General features: G+C 36.7%; 1 long non-coding RNA gene across 1 annotated transcript in view; it reads right to left on the bottom strand.

The window, feature by feature from the left end:
- Positions 1 to 18,072: 18,072 nt before the first annotated feature.
- Positions 18,073 to 23,331, bottom strand: part of LOC311603466 — a 5,865-nt gene continuing 606 nt past the window's right edge. The window contains exons 2-3 of the long non-coding RNA XR_014781079.1: positions 20,654 to 20,732; positions 18,073 to 18,483 (exon numbers count right to left, since the gene is read on the bottom strand). This is a non-coding gene — a long non-coding RNA (uncharacterized lncRNA). The remainder of the gene's footprint in view (positions 18,484 to 20,653; positions 20,733 to 23,331) is intronic.

The following is a 23,331-nucleotide window of genomic DNA, read 5'->3' as shown; positions in this document are numbered from 1 at the left end:
CACAAGCATTGTCTGTATGAAGTCTTTGGGAGCATCATGTCTTTCCTCTTTCTTCTACGTCTGTAATTTTTGTTTTAAAAGCCCAGTGTTGTGGCACATGCCTTTAGTCTCAACACTCGGGAGGCATAAGCAGGCACATTGCTGTGAGTTTGAGGCCAGCCTGGTCTACAGAGGGAGTCCAGGACAGTCAGAGCTACACAGAGAAACCCTGTCTTGAAAAAGAAAGAAAGAAAGAAACACACAAACAAACAAAGAAGAAAGAAAGAAAAAAGCCGGAGTAGAGCCTTCCCACTACAGCAGCATGATTATCCAGTTTAAGCCCTCATTCCTACCCCACATCATGAAAAAAAGACATGAAAAACAAAACAAAAATATCTTTCTAAAAATTATTGAATATCTGGCATCATTGACTATAAAGGCTAATTCCCTTGGCATGATAAAATCACTGGCTATTAAATAACAGAATGATTATTTTTCTTTTTGCTATTTTTCTCTTATTGAAAACAGACTGTTCTCATGCCACAGCTCCTCTGATATCCTCCCTAGTCTCCTCCCATCCCAATTCACACTCTCTCTATCTCTCCTTAGAAAACAAATAGCCATCTAAAAATAATATTAATAATAATATAAAACAAAACAAATCAGAATACTAAAAACAGGTAAACACAAGAAAAATACCCAAAGAAAAAGACACACATATAGATGCAGAGACACATATACTCATATATACAGAAATCATATAAAAACACAAACCTGGGGGTTTTTACACATACACATACCACACACACAGAGACACACAGACGTGCATGCACACAAAGGGTTTGTAAAAAGTAAACAAATGAATGCCCTAAACAAACACTGTGCGTCAAAGAACCTCCAAGAATGTCATTGCATTCATTTTCTGTTGGCCATCTACAGCTGTGAATGAGGCCAGCTCTATTTAAAAAAAAAAAAAAAAAACGTTTTTCTTTTCTTTTCTTTTTATTTTTAATTTGTTTCCTTTACATCCCAGTTGTATCCCCTCCCTTGTCACCTCCAGAACGAACACTCCCCTCATTCCCCGCCTTTCCATCCCTAGTTCAGAAATGAGTGCCCGCCTCCTCTATCATCTGCCGTAAGCCTATCAGATCTCATCTATTCACTGATAACATTTCAGAGTATCATATACATATGTGCTTGTCATATTAAACTGCACTATCAATGGATTTTCCTAGCATTTTTTAAAAAACTTCAATAATGAGAGATAGAACAAAAACAGGATTTATTGACACATAGGAAAACAATTTTCTGATTAAACTAGTTATAATAAGACTTCTAGCAAACATTTTAAAATGATTCTTAAAGTGGATTAAATGCTTGTATTTGCTAACAATGAGAAAGAATGTAAAGGAAATAGATCAAATATTCTAAGCAATGTTTTGGTTTCTACATCTATGATATTTTGACTTGCCTTTAACATGATTTTTCTGTAGAGGAAGATTTAATCCTGGATATTCTAAATCGGTACATTATTTGTCATCTCTAAATAAAAGGCACTTGGTTACTTTGACTCCAGGATGACATGTAGATGTTTTTTCCTAAATATACATGGTGTTGGACTATAGGCCAAATTTCATGTTGTATTCTTTAAGGAGTTCTCAGTCATAATGCAAATATTTTTAATCAATAGACTTACTTTTGTTAAGTGAAATCCATAAGGCACTAATAAAATATATAAATGAAAATAAATTTTGTTTCATAACACTTGAATAAAGTTATAGGATATAAAAATTCGTGGTCATAATAGATTGGTAATTTCATGTCCTTTTAAGCTTAGGGAAATTTGATTTAAATATAGGTACTAATAGATAAAAATATTGTTTGTTACAAGGTTCCTCCATAATTAATAGTTATTTTTAGAATGTTTCCAATGTTCTATTTTGTCAGTGTTAATTTTCAATGTTTTTATTTTGTTGGTTATTTCCTATATTATTTTAACTTATCATTTATTTAGCCATTCTATTCTTTAGTTTATTATTCTTTTGTATAACATATGCATACTTAGGAATTTTTTATGAGACGTGGACATAAACAAATAGCAGTTGGATACTGCTTCATTCAAATGACTCTGAGATCTCTCTAGTGGAATATGAATTTTTTTTGGGTATCTTCTAGATGCATTCGACTTGTCCTTCATCTGATGAATATGGGAGACACTAAGCAAATAAATAAAGAGAAACTAAGACTGTTTCAGACTAAAACAATCTCTGCATGAAAGTAGTGTGTTTTCCCAAACTCAGCTCTTATGTAGACTTGGTATGATGTTCTGATCAGGTAACAATACTGAAATGGCAATATACATTGTCTCCTGAACAAAAAACAGACCAAAAAAAAGTGTCTTTACTAATTTCTGTCAAACTTTTTGTTTTGCGACAAAGGACACAGTCTTGCTATCTAAGGATGTCTTGAGCTGGAAACACTTTCGTATCAGCCATCACGGTGCTGAGCTACGTACATGGGCTGCAAGCCTAACCTATGTGCTTCTTTTCATACTCACAGTAATACCCAAAACAAATACCCTTTCACGATAATTGTTAGATTTTTTTTTCAATTTTAAATGTAAAACACCCGTAATACTGTATACATTTTACAATTTCAATGTGATCTACATCAGATTTAATAAAACAGTTAGATTTATATTATTTTGCATAATTAAACCAGTTTTCAAATATAGCTAAATGATACTAAGTTAGAGGCAAGAGAGAAAATAAATTTATTGAGGGGCATTGCTGTTGTCAAATCCATGTGTCCTCAGTATTAGATAAATACACCTTATTGTTGGGAATGATAAAATGGAGTCAGGAGGGGAAATCATGCCTTTTCAATGAATTTTGTAAGATGTGTTCATAGTGTGCCTTGGAAATTTTTGAACTAAAATGTCAAAGCCTGCAGCATAAAGGTAAATATTGATAAAGGCGTATACTTTTGAGATCAAAGCTGTCTCTTCCTAATACATCTCTCATGTATTAAGATGAATTTGCTTTAGTTTCAAAACAGTCCTTTGATGCTCCCTACAAAAAAGATTTTGACATAAATAATAAACAATATTGCATGCACTGCAGGGCTAGATGAAGGTAAAGTGTCCGTGTGGGGAACATTCTTCAATAATGTTATCATTCTTATGCTAGCATGTTTTATATTTAGCTCAAAGGTTGGCTAATGTCACCAGCTCATGATTGATGAGAGTTTTCTCTACAACTTTTCCATTGTTTTATATACATATATATTTCATATAATATATGTACATATAATTTCATGTGACATATCAGCTGGGCAACCTAAAGTAAATTTTTTTGTTTGTCAAATTTTAAAGCTTTTTGTTTTCCTATATTGTTCTCATGTGAGATTTAAATTTCTCAGTAAGGCTTAACGTGCTTTCAGGATATGCATTTTGACTCATCTTCTCAGTCCAGCCTATCACTTCTCTCAATACTGCATGCATCTATTTAATCAACCAGCACCTCTTTTCTGACTATTTACTTTGGGTCAAGAACTGACTTAAATATGAGAACATAAAGACAAATATGCTGATTTATCTATGCTATTTGGAAAAATAAGCATGAAGAAGCGGTATTTGCTAAACACACAAATACTGATAATATTTATATTATAAAAAGTTGAAAATTAAATAATTTCGTAGAGATCAAGATTTGAAGCAGACAATTAACAAGTATATTGTGGAGGAATGCCTTAAGTATATGCAGCAGCTGTCAATAAAGCGCTGTTTAGCCAATCAGCTGGACAGAAGGATCGGAAGTGGAAGGCAGGACTTCCAAGTGAGGTGGGAGGAGCCTGGAGAGGTTGACAGTTGACAGTTGGACTTGAAGAGAAGTAGCCTGAGCAGGATCAGATTGGCAAGTGCTTAGGATACATGTAGGTTATGAGGATTAGAGTAGTATATTTTAGTTTATTGTTAGATTAGTACTAGTTTAGATTCTGCCCAGTATAGTGTTTGCAGCTTTGAATTATGTTTCAGTCTCTTTGGATCAGTTGTTGGCTTCGTAGGCCCCACAAATAAGTTAACTATATCAAATTGGTGCCCATTGAATTGAGTGTAGCCACATCCTTGAAAAAACATACTTTGTTATAGTTTGGTGGGGGGAATAGCTCCCAAAAGATAACCCAAATAATAAAATAGAGACTGCTATGGTCCCTCTCCAAGTCACTGTGGCAGAAGGCTTCTGGATCCTTTTTGGCTTTTTTGTTGGCTTTTGTTTTTCAGGGAGAAAGGCAGAAAGCTGAGAGATGTGAGGCCAAGTTACCAACAACGAAAAAGGAAGAAGGAACCAAACTCTTTTCCATAGAGTTGGTAGCAGCTTGAATTCGGAATTCATTAGCTTCAAGGTGGTTTTCAGCTCTCTCTGGGAAAGGATCCTCCTATGCGATCAGCAATAATTAGCAATAACTAAGTTAAAAAAAAAAACCTGGACAGGAGTTCACTTACCGAAGCCTAAATTGGCACAACTGACCCAAAACTTAGTATTCTTTTTTGTTGTTGTTGTTAAGTTTTGAATTTTACTTGTGATTTCTGTAGATTTGGGATGGAATTGAGATGAAATATTTGTGCAGGGCTGTGGTAGCATACACCCTCAATCTTAACACAGTGGAGAAAAAGAAAGGCTGATCTCTGTAGGGGAGATAAATCTGTTTTTGTTTTGATCCCAAGTGTGGGATGGAGAAGAGACCAGGATGTTTACCACTTAGAAGTAGAACCATTTCCTGGGAGAGCTTGGTTGTTGCCAGCTTAAAAACATCCTTGAACAGACTGAGAGGATGTGTGTGTGTGTGTGTGTGTGTGTGTGTGTGTGTGTGTGTGTATCCAAAACAGGATGCTGAGCTTTTTGTTGGAACTTGGTTTTTGGCTGTTCATCCCTGCACTTTGAGATGGTTGAGAACTGCTCCAGGGAAGGCTTCATGGCTTTGGGTTCAGGCTGAAATTCCAGGTTCCTATGGCTCCAGGTTCCAGAAGCAGGTTTGGTGGTCTTTCTGGTCTGCTGAAATCCTGTTGACTACACCAGAAGAATCATTCCTAGGAACTGACACCCAGGTTTCATTCTTGTTTTCCTTAATCTCCTTTTCCTCTTATTTAGGCTAGTCAGGTTATAAGGGAGATATGCTTGCTTAATAAGTTCATAATAAAGTTAAATTGTTATGGTAATTGAACCTACATATCTCTGTGAGTTCTAGGTATAAACCCCTGCTGATAATTTACTTGCAGAGACAGCCTAGGAATTAAACTGACAAATTTTTCCTTAAATTTACTATGCATATTCCTTTTTCTTAATAATAGATTATATGTCTTTACTGATCTAAAGGATGGATAAACATCAATCTTAGGTTTATGTAAGGAAAAATGTCACTGCTCTAAAAAGACCAGCAAATCTCCTTAAAAGTGGAGCTTCTATTGGGAGAACTTGTGCCAAAGTGTAATTGGCCTAAGAGATATGTTCTGTTGGTCTATGTAAGGGCCCCAGTCAGATGAGGAGACAGACATGCAAGCTGCATGCCTTCCACATCAAAAAGCCTTTGTATGCTGAGCTGAGGTGTCACTGTTCTGGCATTCAGCTTATCTCTCTAAATGTGAGCTGCTTTCATGGGGGACAGGTGGCAGTCACACCAGATGCAAAAAGACTCAGAGGACTTGCAGGTGACAAACACACCTAGTTAGGTCCCCAAAGTTCAAAGGCTACAATTCATATGCTTAAAAGGGTAGGCTTAATGCCTTTTCTTTTGCTCAGGGCAACTGGCTTGTCTCTAAAATGGAATACATTTTCTCGAGAGAGAAGTAATTGCCTGGCCTATACATCAGGCACCATAGAGCCTAGAGAAGGACATTTAGAACTAACAGGTGAAAGTGTCCATCCCTTATGAGAGAAGGGATGGGACAAAATCACCCACAACTAATGTAAAAACTCAGGTACAAGATGCCTAGGGTATGCATACGTTTATTTAAAGCTTAATGCCTTTTCTTTTGCTCAAGACTTGTCTCTAAAATGAGATACATTTTCTTGGGAAACAGGTAGCAGCCTGGCCTATACATCAGGCACCACAGAGCCTAAAGAAGGACATTTATAACTATACAATCTTGTTTTGATTTCAATTAAATAATGATTATATGTTCTTTTGTTATGGTAACATTATACATCCTCTTTGAAAGAGGTCAAAATGAAACAGGCCTAGATGAAAGGGAGACTGCTAACTTAATTCAGTCTATACAGACATGAATTCAAACTACAGAATAAGCAGATAACCTGTATTGCTTAACCCCACCTCATGAGAATAACTCTGACACTGGCTGAGACATGAATATCTATGCATAGCCTATGCTTCCTTTTGGTCACAGAATGCCCAGGACAGGAGCAGGATGTCTTTCTTCTGCTCATACAAAGGACAGAGAATCAGCCTTGATTGTTCTCTGCATCCTGCACATCTCATGCATTTATAGTTTTAGAACTATATAATGCTTGTGAGAAAATATATTTTTTCAGAACAAAAGAACCGGACACTGATGCTGGATCAGACTTGACAGGATTCGTCCTCCAGCATCCTGAGATGCTAACATCCTGCATTCTTCATGTTCCAGCCACAAGGGCTTCTGTTGCTGTTTATTGTCAGAACAGAAAAGCTCCCAGGAGAGCTTTCAAGAAAGCTCCTGATTCCAATTGGTCAAGTATTTCACATTGTCCCATATAAGACTTTTATTAAGCCTGAATTTCTCAGTATTTAGAGACTGGACCACAGATGCTATCTCTAGCTTGCTTAACCATTTTCCCATTTTATTATGGGCTCCTACATAGGTATTACTTGCCCTAAATGAGCCAGAAGAAGCCTTAAAAAGAGAATGATGTCCCATTCCCTTAAAGGGGGTTGGGTAAGGTTTTGGGCTATGTATGTTTCTTTTCATTGGAAATTGGTTATGTTACTATTTGTCTTATTCAGAGAAAGAATGAGATTGAACTCAGGGATTTTTCTCAGAGAATATGGAAATATATACAGATGATAGGACAAAAGGTAGTTTATTTAATCTACTCTTCAATTTAATGCCTCAATTGTTACTCACAAGGCTATTTTTAATTCATTTGTATAGAATTTTGTATATTGGTATAAAATAAGTTTATTTTTAATTCATTGTACTATTCAATTTTATCACAAGGATATATATCCTAGGTTCAATAGATAGATAAGGTAAAATAGTCAGATAAGGTCTTTAAAAACCTCACAGACCTACAGAATATGTCATTTAAAGATTTTTTTTTATTGTTTTGAGGATTCCTTGAAAACAAGACAGGTTGACTCCTGGTAACACATAGCCTGCTTCAAAGAAAATAATGAGCATCAAGCAACCTCATTATGGAGATGGCTTCAGATGTGACAAACCAGCCACTGGGCAAAAATGTTCTTGTTTTCTGCCACAGACAGAATTCTGCCTGAAATGGGCAAGCTTGGATGCAACTGGAGTTGACCGCCTAACTCTGCCTAGACAGGGTAGACAAGTCCTCAATAGTCCTTACTTCACAAATATGTCTGTCAAGGTATACCAGATCAGAAGACTGAAGATGATGCTCCAACATGTTAGAAAGTTTTGAATGACTGTTTGGGCAGCAAAGTATCTCTGTCTTTTTTTTTTTTTTTTCCTTTTCCATTTTGGAAGCTGCTAACCTGCACTTTCTATTTACTAAGGTAATTTTATTCCTCATCAAGTCTCTGATGGGATTGAAGACAGAAAAACACTACAAGTATAACATTAATATAATTTCTGGTTATTTAGGGGTTCTTGCTATATATAGTTTATTGTATATATGCAATGTGTATATTTTATATATGTGTAACAATATAAATGCATACATAAAGCTAGGCCTTTTTATCAGACTAAAAGGGAGAATTGTGGAGGAATGCCTTGAGTGGATGTAGCAGTTATCAATAAAGCGTTGTTTAGCCAATCAGCTGGGCAGAAGGAAAGGAAGTGGACAGTAGGACTTTAATGTGAGGTGGAAGGAGCCTGGAGGGTTTGACAGCTGACAGTGTAGTTGATGGAGAGAAGCAGGCTGAGACGGATCAGATTGGCAAGGACTTGGGATGTATATAGGTTATGAAGATTAGAGTAGTATATTTCCATTTATTGTTACATTAGTAGCAGTTTAGATTCTGCCCAGCTTAGTGCTTGCATCTTTGAATTATGTTTCAGTCTCTTTGAATCAGATATTGGCTTCTTAGGCAGTACAAATAAGGTAACTATAACAGTATACCCCAAATAAGTTAGTGTTAATTGTTTCATGTATTGAAAATGTTGTACGTTGCCATGATGCTAATTTATAAAAGGGAGGTGATATCATTTAGGGACACAAGTCTTATAAACACAAAGGCTTAAATTTTAATAAATGATAAGAATTGCCTACTTCATACACAGCCGAGTAGGCGGCAAGCCAATTGTGGGTAACAAAGATCATGGAGTAATAAAATAGTTAAACAAAGACCTAAAGATATGAACAATAGGGGAAGTCTATGAGTTTCTGTGTTACTATTTACTGCAAGAAGAAATGTTTTTTAAAATGAGGACTGAGTGGTGTACAGATCTATGGGTATAGCAATATGTCTTCAGAAGTCATCTTATTTCTGTACTCAATTAGCAGAGTAATGCTAGAAGGTTTTCCTCTAGAGCCCATAACATATCTAGTCTCAGGTTCTAATTTCATTAACAGTGTCACATATGTATTCCATCTCATAGAACATCCCATAAACTAATTAAAAAGTAGTTTAGTCCAATAGCATTCATACAACTATTGCACCAGCGGGATAGATTGCAAGTCCGTTATTACATCTCACAGGATTTGTGTGTGAGTGAGATTAATGGTTACTTTTATCATCCCATAGCATATGAAACGTCTTCTAACTCAATTAAAGTTAGCCGGTGGTAGTGACAATTCCAGTTGAGTACCCGTTATATTTGTCCTTGTTCTGTGACATAAGTATGTGGTGTCTACAGTAATAGGGTCTCATCATCAAGCTGTAGAGAGTAACCAATTGCATTGACAATAGCTTTCCCTATTTGAGCATCTATTGGACCCTGCTTGATGAATAACACAAAAAGATGTAACTCTTTGCTGATACTGAGATTTTATTTGGTATTATGTAATTAGAATATCCACCTTCCCTTCCCCCCAAGTCGGGAACATCTAAATGATCTTTTGGAAAATCAGAATCAAATACACTGTGGCACTGAGATTAAAGATGATGAGCTTAACTACATATTAAATATTTTGCCTTGTAAGGCATCATGTTTCCTATTGACTTATTTTTCCTATTTCACACTTTCCTGGAAATATCCCGAGTCAAGGTTTTTATTATTCTTCCAATCCTTTCTCTTTTTCCATTTAAAATTCATTTTTAATACTCTTACTTTGTATTTTAGTGACCTCTGTAGTGTTGGATCAGGGATAGCATGCACCACATAATATTGTAAATCACATTGTTGTATCAATCCAGAGGATGTGGGGTTTTTTGTTGTTATTATTGTTTTTGTACAGAGGCTATTTCATTTTATTCTTTCTATTTCCAGCACCTAGCACAATGGCTGGAATATAGCAAATGCTTGGCAAATATCTGTAGAGCAAATGTGTTCATTTCCTAGTGTCAGCTCTGCCTCAATGCATTTCATTCAATGTTAAGCTTGTTCAGCTCTTGAACAATGTCAATCATCCCCAAAGCCAAGCAGTGTTAGACATGGTGATTGCTCTCCTAAGGGCCATCACTTCCAGCTGGGATCCTGGACTGGCACAAAAGCCAAACTACAAGTGACCTAATTAGTCTTTTGGTTATTTCCTAAAAGATTGGGAATAATCATGAGCAAGGATGGCCAAAAACTAGGCCATTGCATAGTTTGATGAGAGTTGAAATGTTTGGGGTGCCAGATGCAAGTCTTTTAGACACTTTCAATAGTTTCCAAAATAAAGTAGTTTGCATTTTGATTGTTTGGGGGAGATTTTATTAACAAAATATGTTCATTGACTAATCATATCTTTGTAGCGGATTAAAAATTAGCAGCATGTTGGACACAGAAATAAGATACAGAATCTCTCTTTCTGGCCTGGATTTAAAAGAACTCATGATAGCAGAATTCTGCCAGATGCTGTTTATCTTTCCAGAGTGTAATTTTGGGGGCTAACAAACAGTGAGCTGCCTTCAGATCCTATGCTTCTAATCAACGTCAGGAACTGGATGCTATGAATGCATCTCTCCCAGAGGACTCAGTACTTAATGGATCTTTGACAGGCTTTTAATGCTTTTTCTTAAAGCTTATCTTTAGCTTCATTGTCACAGACTGTCAGTGAGTCTGATGGGTGATGTCACAGATAAGTGTAACTAATGTCCTCTTAGTATCTTATTTACTCAAGGGAAAACTCATGAACAAGATAGTTTTCAAGCAAGACAATATTCAATGGGTAACTGATCAATTTAAAGTTTAAGACTATATATTTGAGATAATAACTATTACTATTATTAAATGTTATATTCAATTCTCTTGAAAACTGCTGAGGGTTAACGCACAGTATCACGTAAGTATTTCTTTAAGAAGCTGACACATCACACCAAAGCATTGAAATAGTCATTGAAAGTCAAAATATCAATCTACTTGGGAAAACTACAGATGTCTGTGTACAAATATCCAACTGAATAAAACCTACCATGTACACATTTTCATGGTATATTCTGTATATGAGGTTCTTGCAATGAATAGTAAGCCATGTCTGTTTTTGAGGAGACAAATCCAAGATATAGTTTGAGAATCCAAATGAGCCAAAAGTAACTAAACAGAGTGACAACTAAAATCTTTAAGGACTATGTGTAGTGATTTTTGAGAAATATCTGATGTTTGATAAAAGCTATATGTTTTTCCACTACTTGAAAAATGAGAAACTGATGATTATAGTCATTGATGGGAACTCGGAACTCTTTTTAAAACTTAGGTACCTTCCTTTTGCCTTGGGCTGTTTGACAGGTAAACCATAGAGAATTAACAGGTGTGGGACTGTAATGGCTCAGTGTTATGGAGGAAAAGTAGAGGATACCCCAAAACATAAGGACTACAGGGTGTGAACACCTCTCCTGTCCCAACCTGACACCACAAAGCTGCCCCCCCACAATCAATCCTCCCAGTAATTTATTATCAGGTTTCACTTTTTGTTGGATCTTATAAGATTTCTTCCTCCTAGTTCTAAGTATGCAGGAAAAGCATCTTTTTACACCCCTGCCTTGGCCAATAGTACATGGCCACAGAGACTTTGCCCCAGATACCCTGGCCACCTCCCCAGGGCCATAAATACTCCTTCCCACAATAAATCAAAGCACTTCTCCAAAGCTGTTCCTCCCCAGGCGTTTTCTTTGCCTATGCCCTCATGCTGACAGAGGTGCACAACAGACCAGGCTACCCTAAGAAGGAAGCAGAACAGAGGAAGCAAACAATTAACAGGAGAACAGAAAGAGAAAGAAGAGTAGCAAATTATATGCAAACATATAAGATAGCCCAGTTTCAGAGTAACTCATTTGTGATTTCTTGAGTTCCTAAATGAATCTGTTTTTTGTTTGTTTGTTTGTTTGTTTTGTTTTGTTTTTCGAGACAGGGTTTCTCTGTGTAGCCTTGGCCATCCTGGACTCACTTTGTAGACCAGGCTGGCCTCGAACTCACAGAGATCCGCCTGCCTCTGCCTCCCGAGTGCTGGGATTAAAGGCGTGTGCCACTATGCCCGGCTTGTGAATCTGTTTCTTCCACAGCTCAACCTACACAGGAAGGTTGGACAGATTCCTTCTGACCTCTTAACAATGTCAATCTCGCTGTGACTGCTTTCTGTTGGTAATGATGTTGATAAGTCTTTTCTAGGTATATATATATATATATATATGTATATATATATATATACATATATATATATTCTATTTACATAACTCATATTTTAAATATTGATCATAAAGTTTGGCTCTTAAAGGCATCCTATGAGTCATACTGGAATTATATCTCATATCTAGGATCTATCTCAGGTTCTCAGGCTTGTAAAATGTATTAATTATTCTGTATATATTAATTAAAGGTGGGACATGAATTAGTTATTACTTATTCCTTAACTCACTATTTTATAAATAAAGGGCACAAAGAGCTGTTAGATTTGTTATAATCCTTAAAACTCTGGAGCTGGGCAGATGTTAACCCTTTAAGCTATTTTGTCTGCTTCCCAGACAAAAATCCCCATAGGAACTTGCACGTATTCCATTTGGGCAGCTTCTGCACCATCACGCCAGCTCTTAGTGCAAGCTGCTCTAGGCACATACTCCCTGGTTACACTAACCCAAGGTGACCTGCTTCTTTCCTCCTCCTCTCTCCTTTGTGAGTTCCTTCTGCTGTGACCCCACAAGCCTGTGAAACCTCACTCTGCCTATCTCTCTTCTGCCCATACCAGTCTGTAGGCAGCTTTATTATATAATTAGCAATAATTTGGGTTCACACACCAACTCCTTTTGGACACAGGATATGTGAGAATTTACTTGTAGGACAATAAGGAGCTTGAAGGGGCAAGCAATTAATTTTTGAATACATAGTAGCTCCAGATAAACTCCAACCCCAACCCCCTAGTTAGTGCCTTCTTAAAGTCTCCTAGTTTCTAAATATTTTTGCATAACTCTACCACTGTTTGTAGATGAGTTATCACACCATTGCTGTTATACTATTCAAAGCCTATAATCAGGCAATACAAGTGGAATCTATAGCATACTACTGAGCACGTAAATGTTACACCTTTGGTAGTTATGGTCTTCTCAATTTCCATCTTCCTTGTACTTTGACATTTCTTTAATGAGTACAAAATATATTGTGCAGTTTTCATACTTTGTGTAGTTTTCATACTTTCCCATGCAAGATGAGTTTTTGCTATTCTGGTGAATATTTGTGCATCACTCATGTACCTACTTGTGGAACTCTGCTGTTAAGGTCTGGAGTTTTCCTATAGCCTCTGAGATAGGTATACAATGAAGGATTCTCTTTCTCAGTGCGGTTCCCTCTTTGCCTGATCTAGGGACCCCCCAGATCTCCTAAGGAGCATCACATAGCCTTCAGGGGAGATTGCAGGCTCCACTCTTTCCTGATAAGAAACCTGTGCAGCAAGCACCTAGGGAGTGGTTCTTGGAGGTACCCACCCTATGCTAATAAAATGTCTTGGCTTTCAACCAATGCCATTTACCTGTACGTGGAGATTCTCCCAAATCATATGTTGAGTACTACTTTCCACTCTTATGATCAGGCTGTTTTGTTACATGTAGATCAAATATCCCTGGCACTCCTTGCCCAGCGATTCAAACACATTCACCCTTGAAACCCTTTCTACTGGCCAACGTTTATAATGTCCCTGATTCGTGAAATAAAAGGTTTTTGTTTTTGTTTTTTTTTTTGCTTGCTTTCTCCCTCCATTCCTCCACCATGAGTGGTAAGAAGTCATTTATTCTGAGGAAGGAAGAGCTTCCCTCCTCCCTGAAGGTAGCTGCCAGGGGAAGCTTCTGCTTTTATGTCATGGTCAGGCAGCCCCTGAAACATGCCCCATCACCATGAACTTGGTACTTGTTGGATCTGTAACCTCCCAGAACTGCATATCACCAGACCTGCCTTCTGGTCAGTTTTGGGCTTTAGTGTGCACCCTTGCCTTTAATATAGTGGCTTAACCAAAGAGCTGTAAGACTGAGGTATCAGTACAGGCTTTTGGAATGCCCACGTTTTCACTGCCATCTAGTGCCAGCAATCTCATTTAAAAAGAGTGAATTGTATATGTTATAGGGTATCAAGTCTCTTCTTGGTAGCCTGCTATCCTTCCTCTGAGTTCCACCAGGTCTCCCCATCCAGGGGACATGGTCAATTATGAGGCACCAGAGTACATGTGAAAGTCATACCCCACTCTCCACTCAACTGGAAGAATGTCTTGTCCATTGGCTAGATCTGGGTAGGGGTTTGAAGTTATAAAGGGGGAGGAGGTCCCCCTCAGGCACAGTCATAGGGGAGGGAAGTAAGGGGAAAATGGGAGGGAGGGAAGAATGGTAGGATACAAAGGATGGGATAACCATTGAAATGTAATATGAATAAATTAATTTAAAAAAAAGAGTGAATTGTAATGCTCGCCTTGAACATGATACACTGCTCTTGAGAGGGAAACAAAACCTTTGATCTTGAGGTTCCTCTGTTTGTGTCCAGAAGCAAACAGCACCCCGGATCAGCTCAATACTACAGCCACACCCTGACACACCCCAGGCTACTGCCAGATGTGAAGTGTGGAACACCACCTTGTGTTTTAAGAGGCCAGAGGAGGGCAGCAAGCCACGTGGAGCTAGAGTTACAGATGGTTGTCAGCCGTTGTGTGGTTCCTGGGAACCAAACCTGGGTCTTCTTGAAGAGCAGCCAGTGATCTTAACCACTGAGCTGTCTTTCCGGCCCCTATAACAATCCTTTAAAAGCTGTACTCTGTATACCATCATTGAATAAAAAGGTAGAGGTATAAATTCACTGTTGCCTTTCCTTTTCTTCTCTCCTTATTCTAATCTTGAAGGCGGCACTCACGTCCTGGATGTCCTTTTGTTCAGTATACTGAGGATCATGTTTTATTTTGTCCATATAGCTTATGCATTGGTGAACCTTTTGTTAATGTCCTAGATAAATCATCATTTATCTAATTTTCTCCATAATCTAAATGCCTATGAATTGTTCTTACAGAGGCTGTGCTAACACTTACCTAGCAAGTTCTAGTTTGTGTATCATCTTGTTCTAAGCATCTTCAAATTTGATACTTAATATTAATTTTAAAAGTAAGCAATGATATACGTCAGACATATAAGAGAGAGAGAGTGAGAGAGAAAGAACAATGGTGGGGACCAAATCAAATCTAGAATGAAGGACAAAGAAAATGCCATAAAGCATACTTCGCTGTGTAATTTTCCATGATTACAGTTCTTTCTGCTTGTGGGAACTTAACTGATCAACAGCTTTCTCTTATGAGCAGTAGTCTCATAATATGTTTAATGTATTCATAATCCACTCTAACATGTGTGACAAAAGCAGCTTATGCTTTTATATTTCAGGAAATCCACACAGGTATTTCCCTGCTAACTGTGAAAGTGAAGAACAAACTTGAGAGAATACCCCAAGGAACATGGTCTAGCCCTCTGTGATGGAGGAGGAAATTAATTTAAAAATCTATAGTGAGAAAAAGCTACAGAAATAATCAGGTGTGAATGTTTTTTTTTTCCTCCATGTGATCAGTGACACCTACATTATCTGTAAATGAACAAGTCTTTTTGTTGCAGAACTGCCAAGAAAAAGGTGCATTGGATAATCTGCTTAAGTTCTTGGAAGCCACATGGCAAGTCATCCTGAAAGACAAAAATTCTGATAAAAAATAAAAACAAAAAAATAACAACAAAAACCTATATTTTAGTTGAAGAAAAAAAAATGCCCTGGAAAACAAATACCAAGTTCTTAGAGTGACTAAAAAATAAACATAAAGTAAAATCAAGACCACTGTGACTCAAAGGAAGATAGGAGGACAGCAGCCATCTGTGATGTCACAGGTATCTCACTTCAATCATGCTCACAGTGAAGGGCATGTGAGTACTGTGTTAGTAAACAAAGGCAGGGCTGAGTGTTCGCTATTCTCTTTTAGCAGCTCCGGGTAGTTGAATAATGTTGACCTCTGAAGTTCTTCCAGTGAACTGAGAGCTGGTGCTGCCTTTGGAGTTTTGTGAAGTGTCATGAGAGCTGTTCTGGTTATATCAAAGCATGAACATTATTATTAACACTCGTGCTTGTGGCTCAAAGAACTGAAGAGACGCATTTTAGAGATGATGGGAAGTGAAGCAGACACTTGTGTGTATGCTCTTAAGGAGAGAGTGTACAGTCTGGAGGGTGGAACTGTGGAAATTCTAACTAATGAAACCCTTAACCATTTAGGGGAACACAGCAATTACTTACAAATTGTCGATCACTTATCAATGCTCTATTGCCTTCTTAGCAAATCTTTCCCATGAACTATTATTTGCACATGGAAATCCAGACATTTCATCTTTATTGATAATTTTTCATCTATCCATTGTAGTTAGTTTTAGATTTGCATTATTTATTGAACTAAGGGTGACTGAGTGTTGATTTATTCATTCACCCATTTATCATCTAGCTTTTTAGGCACCCACTTGGACATCTGTTCTATCTCTACCCCTATTTCTCTTAATCTATACACACCCTCACTGTCCATCATATTTTTAATTATTTATGGAATAAATCTTAAGCCATATTTAAATATTCAAGTTGTGAACCTCTGATTCTCCTTTGGTACCGGCCCTTGTTCTCCTCTCCTATGACAATGTCCTGACAGGATGCTTCTCTCTCCACTGAAGAAGCCTTACTAGAACCCACTGAAAGTGAAGCCACAACTGGTCCCCCACGCCACTTCATACTCTGAGCTGTAAGTAGATGTTGCAGGCATTATGCACACTCTTTCTTCAACACCAGTTGTACCAGTATCCTCAGTACTGACTAAAGAAGCTAGTTGAATTCAGTGTTGATTCACACTTCAGTTTCACAATACCAGAGGTTTATGGGCCTTATGTAACTCAACAGGAACAAAACCATAGGCTAGTGAATTATGTGACTGGCCGCTATATCAGTTTGACATGGAATCATCTTCCCTCAGCAATAACTCCAGTAGGTCCAGATAACTACAGTATAAATTAAATTTTGTTCATACTATGACTTCCTTCTAGTAAAGTTTCCCAGACTATTGTATAAATTTATTTTTAGAAGCATGCTTTCTATATGTTTTAATTAAAATTTAAATTTATTTGGGTTATGGGCAGTAACACTGATTTATGCCTCTTATTTTAGCTTTTGTTACCTTTCAATAAATATCTAGAATGCATTAGTTACTTTTGCCTTGCTATAATAAAATACCATGACCATAAGTTTCATGGACGAGAGTCTATTCTGCCTTACAGTTCTGGAAGGAGAGTCTCTGATAGCAGGGGAGGTGTGAAAGTGAGCAGCTGGAGCAAGAAAGTGATTTACCACATCTCCAACCAAACATGAAGCAGACGAACAATGAATCCCAGGGATACTAAAAACACTCAATGTCCAACCCTAGTGGCATTCTACCTTTAGCATGCCTCTACTTCCAGAAGGTTCCACAGCCTCCCCAGTAAAACCATCTGAAGACCACGTGCTCAAATATTTGAGCCTGGGAGGGAAGGTATTTTTTAAAAATCTATTTAATTATAATTTCTTCCGTGAGCTTCACTGCTGGTAAATATCAATTTATCTGTTCCCACAACTGAAAGAAATCATTGCTTTGTACTATGTGTTTTTCTGCTAGATGTTATATTATAGAGATTATAATTTATATTACATAAATTTAATCTTTTCCACTCCAACCCCAGTATAACAAAGTGAATAAATACTGCAAACCTTCATTAATTTTCATATCGAAAACATACATGTATACAGTACTTCCAAATACAGTTTATTGTAGGCATAAGATTGTGGTGTAGTTTAAATTCTGATTTCTGTCTCAATGTAGTATAAACACTGCTCCCCAACTGTCACCCTGATATATCAGTAAAGTAGCTTGCAACCAATTGATGACCAGGTGAAAGAATAGGGCTGGATTCCCTGCCAGCCAGGGGAGGAGGAATTAGAGGAGGAGTAGGGGATTTAGCCATGGGTAGAAGTCCAAGAAAGATCAGGAGGAAAGAGCTGGAGCCCAAGAAAGCTACAAAGTGCAAGTATTAAGTATTGTTGGGATGTTTGCTGCAAGACAAAAACCATGGAGGATTAAGATGGACATAAACTGCTCCACTGTGCTGTGAAATTTAATTTTAAACAAATATACAAGAGTGATAGCCAGGTTAAGAAATAAGCCAAGAGACACAAACATTGTTTACAAAAATAATTTCAACAGTTTATTTCACCAAAGCCAAACTCACAAACTATTCTGGTATTAGTGAATACTGACCAGGGTTACATCTGTACACATTATTAACCAATGAAAAACAAGATCATGAGCCCAGATATCTGCCATAGCAGAAAGAAGCCAAGCAGAACATTATGGAGCCTCTATTTCCACCCAAGGGCCTTTGTTTCTTCCTGCTTTACAAGACGTTCCACACAAGATCTTTTGACTGTTTCTAATTTTTAATAGTCTCTACTTCAGCTGTTTCTTCTCTTCTCCTCCCTCTCTTCTTCTTCTTCCTCCTCCTCTTCTTCTTCTCCTTCTTCTTCTTCTTCTTCTTCTTCTTCTTCTTCTTCTCCTTCTTCTTCCTTCTTCTTCTCCTTCTTCTTCCTTCTTCTCCTTTTCACTTCTTTTCTCACTTTCCTCTCCACTTTATTCTCTAAGGTTTCTAAGGTTTCTTATCTTTTTGTTGTTGTTGCTGCTGAATTTGGAATTAATAGGAATATGAAGTAAAAGGTTAATTTTTAACAAATCACAGTATAGAATCATTGATGTTTAATATTTTTTGAGAATTTTATACATGAGAACTAAATATAACTTACAACTTCCCTTTTCTCCCTATAAGTTCTCCTGTGTATCTTTACTTCCTCCCAAATTTATGAAATCTTCTTTCATAATTATTCATAATTTCATAGTTAGTGTTTTACACACACACAGCCTACTGAATCTACTTAGCATTGTTTATACATTTATGTACTTACGCTGACAATTTGGGGTTGCATAATCTATCTTGTGCCTCATTCCTAGGTAAAAATTATTCTTATTTTCTCAGTACTATTATTTATCTCTAGCTTCTCCTACATGTGTGAGGCCTTGAGAATTTATCATTATGTGTACTGGCATGTTGATACATGTCATTTTGAAGGTCTTATTTAGGCAACCATAATCTTGAGATTCCCTCTCATGCCTAAAAGACGCTATTTCACATCAGGCATCCTGGTCCACTGGCTTTTACATTTATTTTATCCCTTTTCTCCCAATGTTCCTCAAGCCTTAGGTGTAGAGGTTGCTTTGCATATCTAACAATTAGGAATGGAATCCCCACAACCATAAATCACTAGCTATGCATCTCTCTCCTAGTCTTTGCCAGCTACACAAAGAAGCTTTTTTTGGTAAGTAGTGGGAATTAACACTTACCTACGGGTGTACAGATAAAAAGATAAACAACTAAATGCATTTAGAAATTATAGTGGTTTAGGAAAATTATAATAATAGGTTCCCCTATAGGGTCTATGACTTTTCTAGTCATGGGTAGTTGGCTATGTTTATAGTACCAAGCATGATTTCCCTCCTATTAGAAAGTCCTTAAACACAACTAGACACTTTTTGGTTACCCCCAAGATACAAGAACCACTCCTGCATCACTGGGGGTATCTTGCCAGGTCAGTCATTGCTGTGGCTCAGAGACTTTCAGCTGGGTAGGATGTTTTTCTTCTCTCTCTCTGGGTATCTTTCACTAACAGTCTCTGATACTATAAAAGGTAGTTCTCAAAGAACAGACTTTCCAGGTCATTTCCAGTCCTATTTCTACATGTCCTATGCCTGAAGGGTGTGGTTTCAGCAACAGAATCTGACTTTCAAATTCTTTTAATTAGTTCTAAAAAGCAAATAATAAAGCTAAAGGCCACTTTGCTATCAGGTTTTCTGTTCATTTTACCACATCATCTTCCTTATAGAGAATCAAGAACTAGTGACATAAACTTTTTCCTGCTTGTTATTGTATATGAAAAATGAAAATATATTCATTCCTTAAAACTCATATTTGACATGACATTGAAACATTTAACCATAATTTTCTATGATTCATACTATTTGAATATTAAGTATAAAATATTTAATTAGTAAATAAATACTTTTCATTATTTATGTGTTTGTGACATTAAATTTCGTTTATAGAAAAATTATATTTTTAGCAATAGAGAGTGCTTTCTGATATATTGGTGGTGGAACATGGGAGAATGGAGCCTGAAAATGAGGTGGACTAAAGACTCATCCAATAGCCAACTTTATTCAGAACGTCAGACAATTTACATCCTGAAGGTTAAGAAAAGTGGCATGAATTAATTTCCCACAAATATGAGAAGTATACGATCACAAGGACAAGTTGCCTATGGAAAAATGATTTTCATAGAGGCATATAAACAAATAGCAAGAGGCAGCTGTAATGAATAATCTGAGGTAAACTCATTCCTGTCTACTACATCTGGGAAGGGCACAAAAGCACATTCCAAGAACAATTTCAGTTTTTGAATAAGGTGATGTCACAAAATTCTTGTCTTGTTTTCTTGGAGTTTTCTCACAAGCTCTCAGAATTCCTATCATAGGGCTCCATTTTTGGATTGTGTTCTGACAGAGAGTATATAAATGTCTTAGAACATCTAGTTATCAGAAATATTAGGATTAATCACCAGAAGAATGTAGTTTCTAGAAAGTATGCATTCAGGTAATTTATGGGATTAAGTGAAAACACAATCTTACAATGCATTCCCTGAATCAGAATTACACTGAGTATTAAGAATGGTAATATATAGATAAATAAAACAAGCAGACAATACATGTATATTTATAGGTGCCCCTTTCCGTGTACTCACTTCGCTCTCAATGTTGAGAAAGCTGGTTGGTGGGATGTGGAGATTTGTTCTATCTTTCCTCAACCTTTGAACCAGTGGCCTGTGAGGAAGGGGTAGAAAGTAGGATAGTTTTATTTTCTGCATGAATAGACTTGTAATACTGGAAGATATTAAGATATGAAGAATACTAATTTTAAAGTAGTAAAGAGCTAGGGATGTGGTTTAGTGTTAGAATAATTGACTCTAGGTTTGTTTTCTAACACTGCAAAGAAACAAACAAAACAAGAAACAATCCTGGTTAGTCTTTAGCATCCTGGGGAAATCTACTAATAGTCAGTGATTTTCTAACTTGGAGGATGTTATTGCTTAAACAGACAAATTAGAGAGACAAAAGATCTCTACCCTAAATGTAATAAAGCAACTTCAATTTTTCTTATTTTATGTACGCAAGTTTTGTCAAATTGAAAGAAAAAAAAATTATATGCTTTAAGATTTTATAACCATTTAATAACTGTCTAGCTATAGTACATTAAAGAAAACTTTAAAACTTGAAAGGGTCTGGAGTAGATGACCTTTAAAGTCTCATTTGCTGCTCTTTTTAATAATAATTATAATGGCATAAAAAGTTTGCCTCCAAGCAAAGTGCCCAAGAAATTATACAATTCTCTATATAAGGGAAAGACTCACAAGGTCTCAACTCCAGCTGAGGAGCTATTGGCGGATGATGAGTGATTGTTTTGGGGAGGTGTATGATCAGGAACGTGACCCTTGCTGGGTTGCCTGGGTGACAATGCTTCCATGGAGGCATGGGCTGCAGCAATTGGACTCAGTGGTTTATAAACTTGGGTAGGTAGGGAAGGAAGAGGTGCATTTGGGATGACTAGGGGTAGGGGAATAAAATGACTAAGACACACAGAGTTAATTTTATAAAGAGGATGAGGATATGGAGGTGGCAGGAACATGTGGAAGTAAATCTGGGAGGGATTGGAGGAGGGAATGAGATACATATGATTAAATCTGTTGAATTCTCAAAGAATAAATACAAATCCATTTTCAGGATCTTCTTTTTCATCCTCACCATAGTACTGAAGGTATGCATAATTTTTTGATATTGGGGGTACCGAGAAAGAGACTTGGCAAACTATCAAGGTGTGTGATTTGTGTAAGGACCAGGTTTATAACTTAAGTGTCATAGCTTTCTACTATTTCATGAGATAAAATTAGAGTTGGGGATGACTGTAGAGTTTGTTTAAATCATCATAATTCTGTTTTAAGACCCACATAGCTTTATCACCCATGATCATCTAATATAACTGAATATCTTCGAAGTCACTTGTACCTGGGTTTTCTCATTTCATGGGAAGAAGATTTACTTATTTTCTCTTTTTTATTATAATTTATTGAGTTTACATCAAGATTGTATCCCCTCACTTGTACCTTCCTTTTTCTTCCCTCTTTCTTTTTTCCCTCTTTCTTTCTTTCTTCTTTTAGTGTTACAAAGGGATTTTATTTATTTGTTTGTATTTTTAAAAACACTTTTTACATATACATTTATATTATTATACATATATACAATAGACTACCTATAGCAAGAAGAACCATGACATAATCAGGAATTATATAAATGTTGCATTCTTAGTAACATCTTTCCTATCTTGGTTTATCTAAATTTCTGAATGTAAATTAATCTCCATTACGTATTGTCAATATCAATTTAGAACACTTATTTAGACCTAAAAATACCTTAACCCCTAAACAACCAAGCTTCATTGTAAAACTAAGCTACCTGGTCTTCAACTCCATCAGAGACTTGAGAAGGAATAAATTACCTAATTATGCCAGCAGTGCAGGTTAGTAGCTTTCCAAATGAGAAGATGACAGAGACAGTTTTCTACCTGAATAATCACCCAAAACTCTCTATTATGTAGGAGCATTATCTTCAGCATTCTGGTCCAATATATCTGGCAGACATATTTGTGAGGCAGGTACTATAGAGGTCTTATTTACTCTATCGTGGCAGAATTTGGTGGTCGACTCTGCCTACATCCAAGCTTGCCTTCTTTAGGCAGAATTCTATAAGTTGTAGAAATGAGGAAAATTTTCCCAGTGGCTTGTTTGTCACATTTGAAGCCATCTCCACACAGAGGTTCTTTGATGCTCATTGTCCTCTTTGAGGTAGGCTGGGTGTTACAAGGAGTGAACCTGTCTCATTGTCAGTGAATCTTTAAAATAATAAAAATATTTTTAAATGCCATATTCTGCATTTCTCTGAAGTTTTTCAAGACCTTATCTAACTAGCCTACCTTATCTTTCTATAGTATCATATCTATCTGCTGCACCTGAGATGTACATTCTTGTGATACACAAGTAGACCAGCAATTGACATGACCATGATCTGATAAACTAATAATCAACTTGTCTTACCTAGTTATCCTAAACAGCCTGCAATAGCACTTTCAAAGCATTGGAAGTAAACTCTGTATTATATGGGTACAATACCTTATATTTGAGTATGTGTGTGTGTGTGTGTGTGTGTGTGTGTAGTGTGTGTGTGAAGAATAAACTTACATTTGAATTCTATACCACTGTATCTAGAATTAAACTTATTTTGCATCTATATACAAAATTCTATACCAGTTAATTAAAAATAACCTTGTGAGTGACAACTGAGTCATTAAGATGAGGAATAGATTCACTAA

Source organism: Acomys minous, assembly GCF_964271855.1.
Source record: "Acomys minous genome assembly, chromosome: 8".
Classification (NCBI taxonomy): Eukaryota; Metazoa; Chordata; class Mammalia; order Rodentia; family Muridae; genus Acomys; species Acomys minous.
This window is presented reverse-complemented; position numbering and strand designations above follow the sequence as displayed.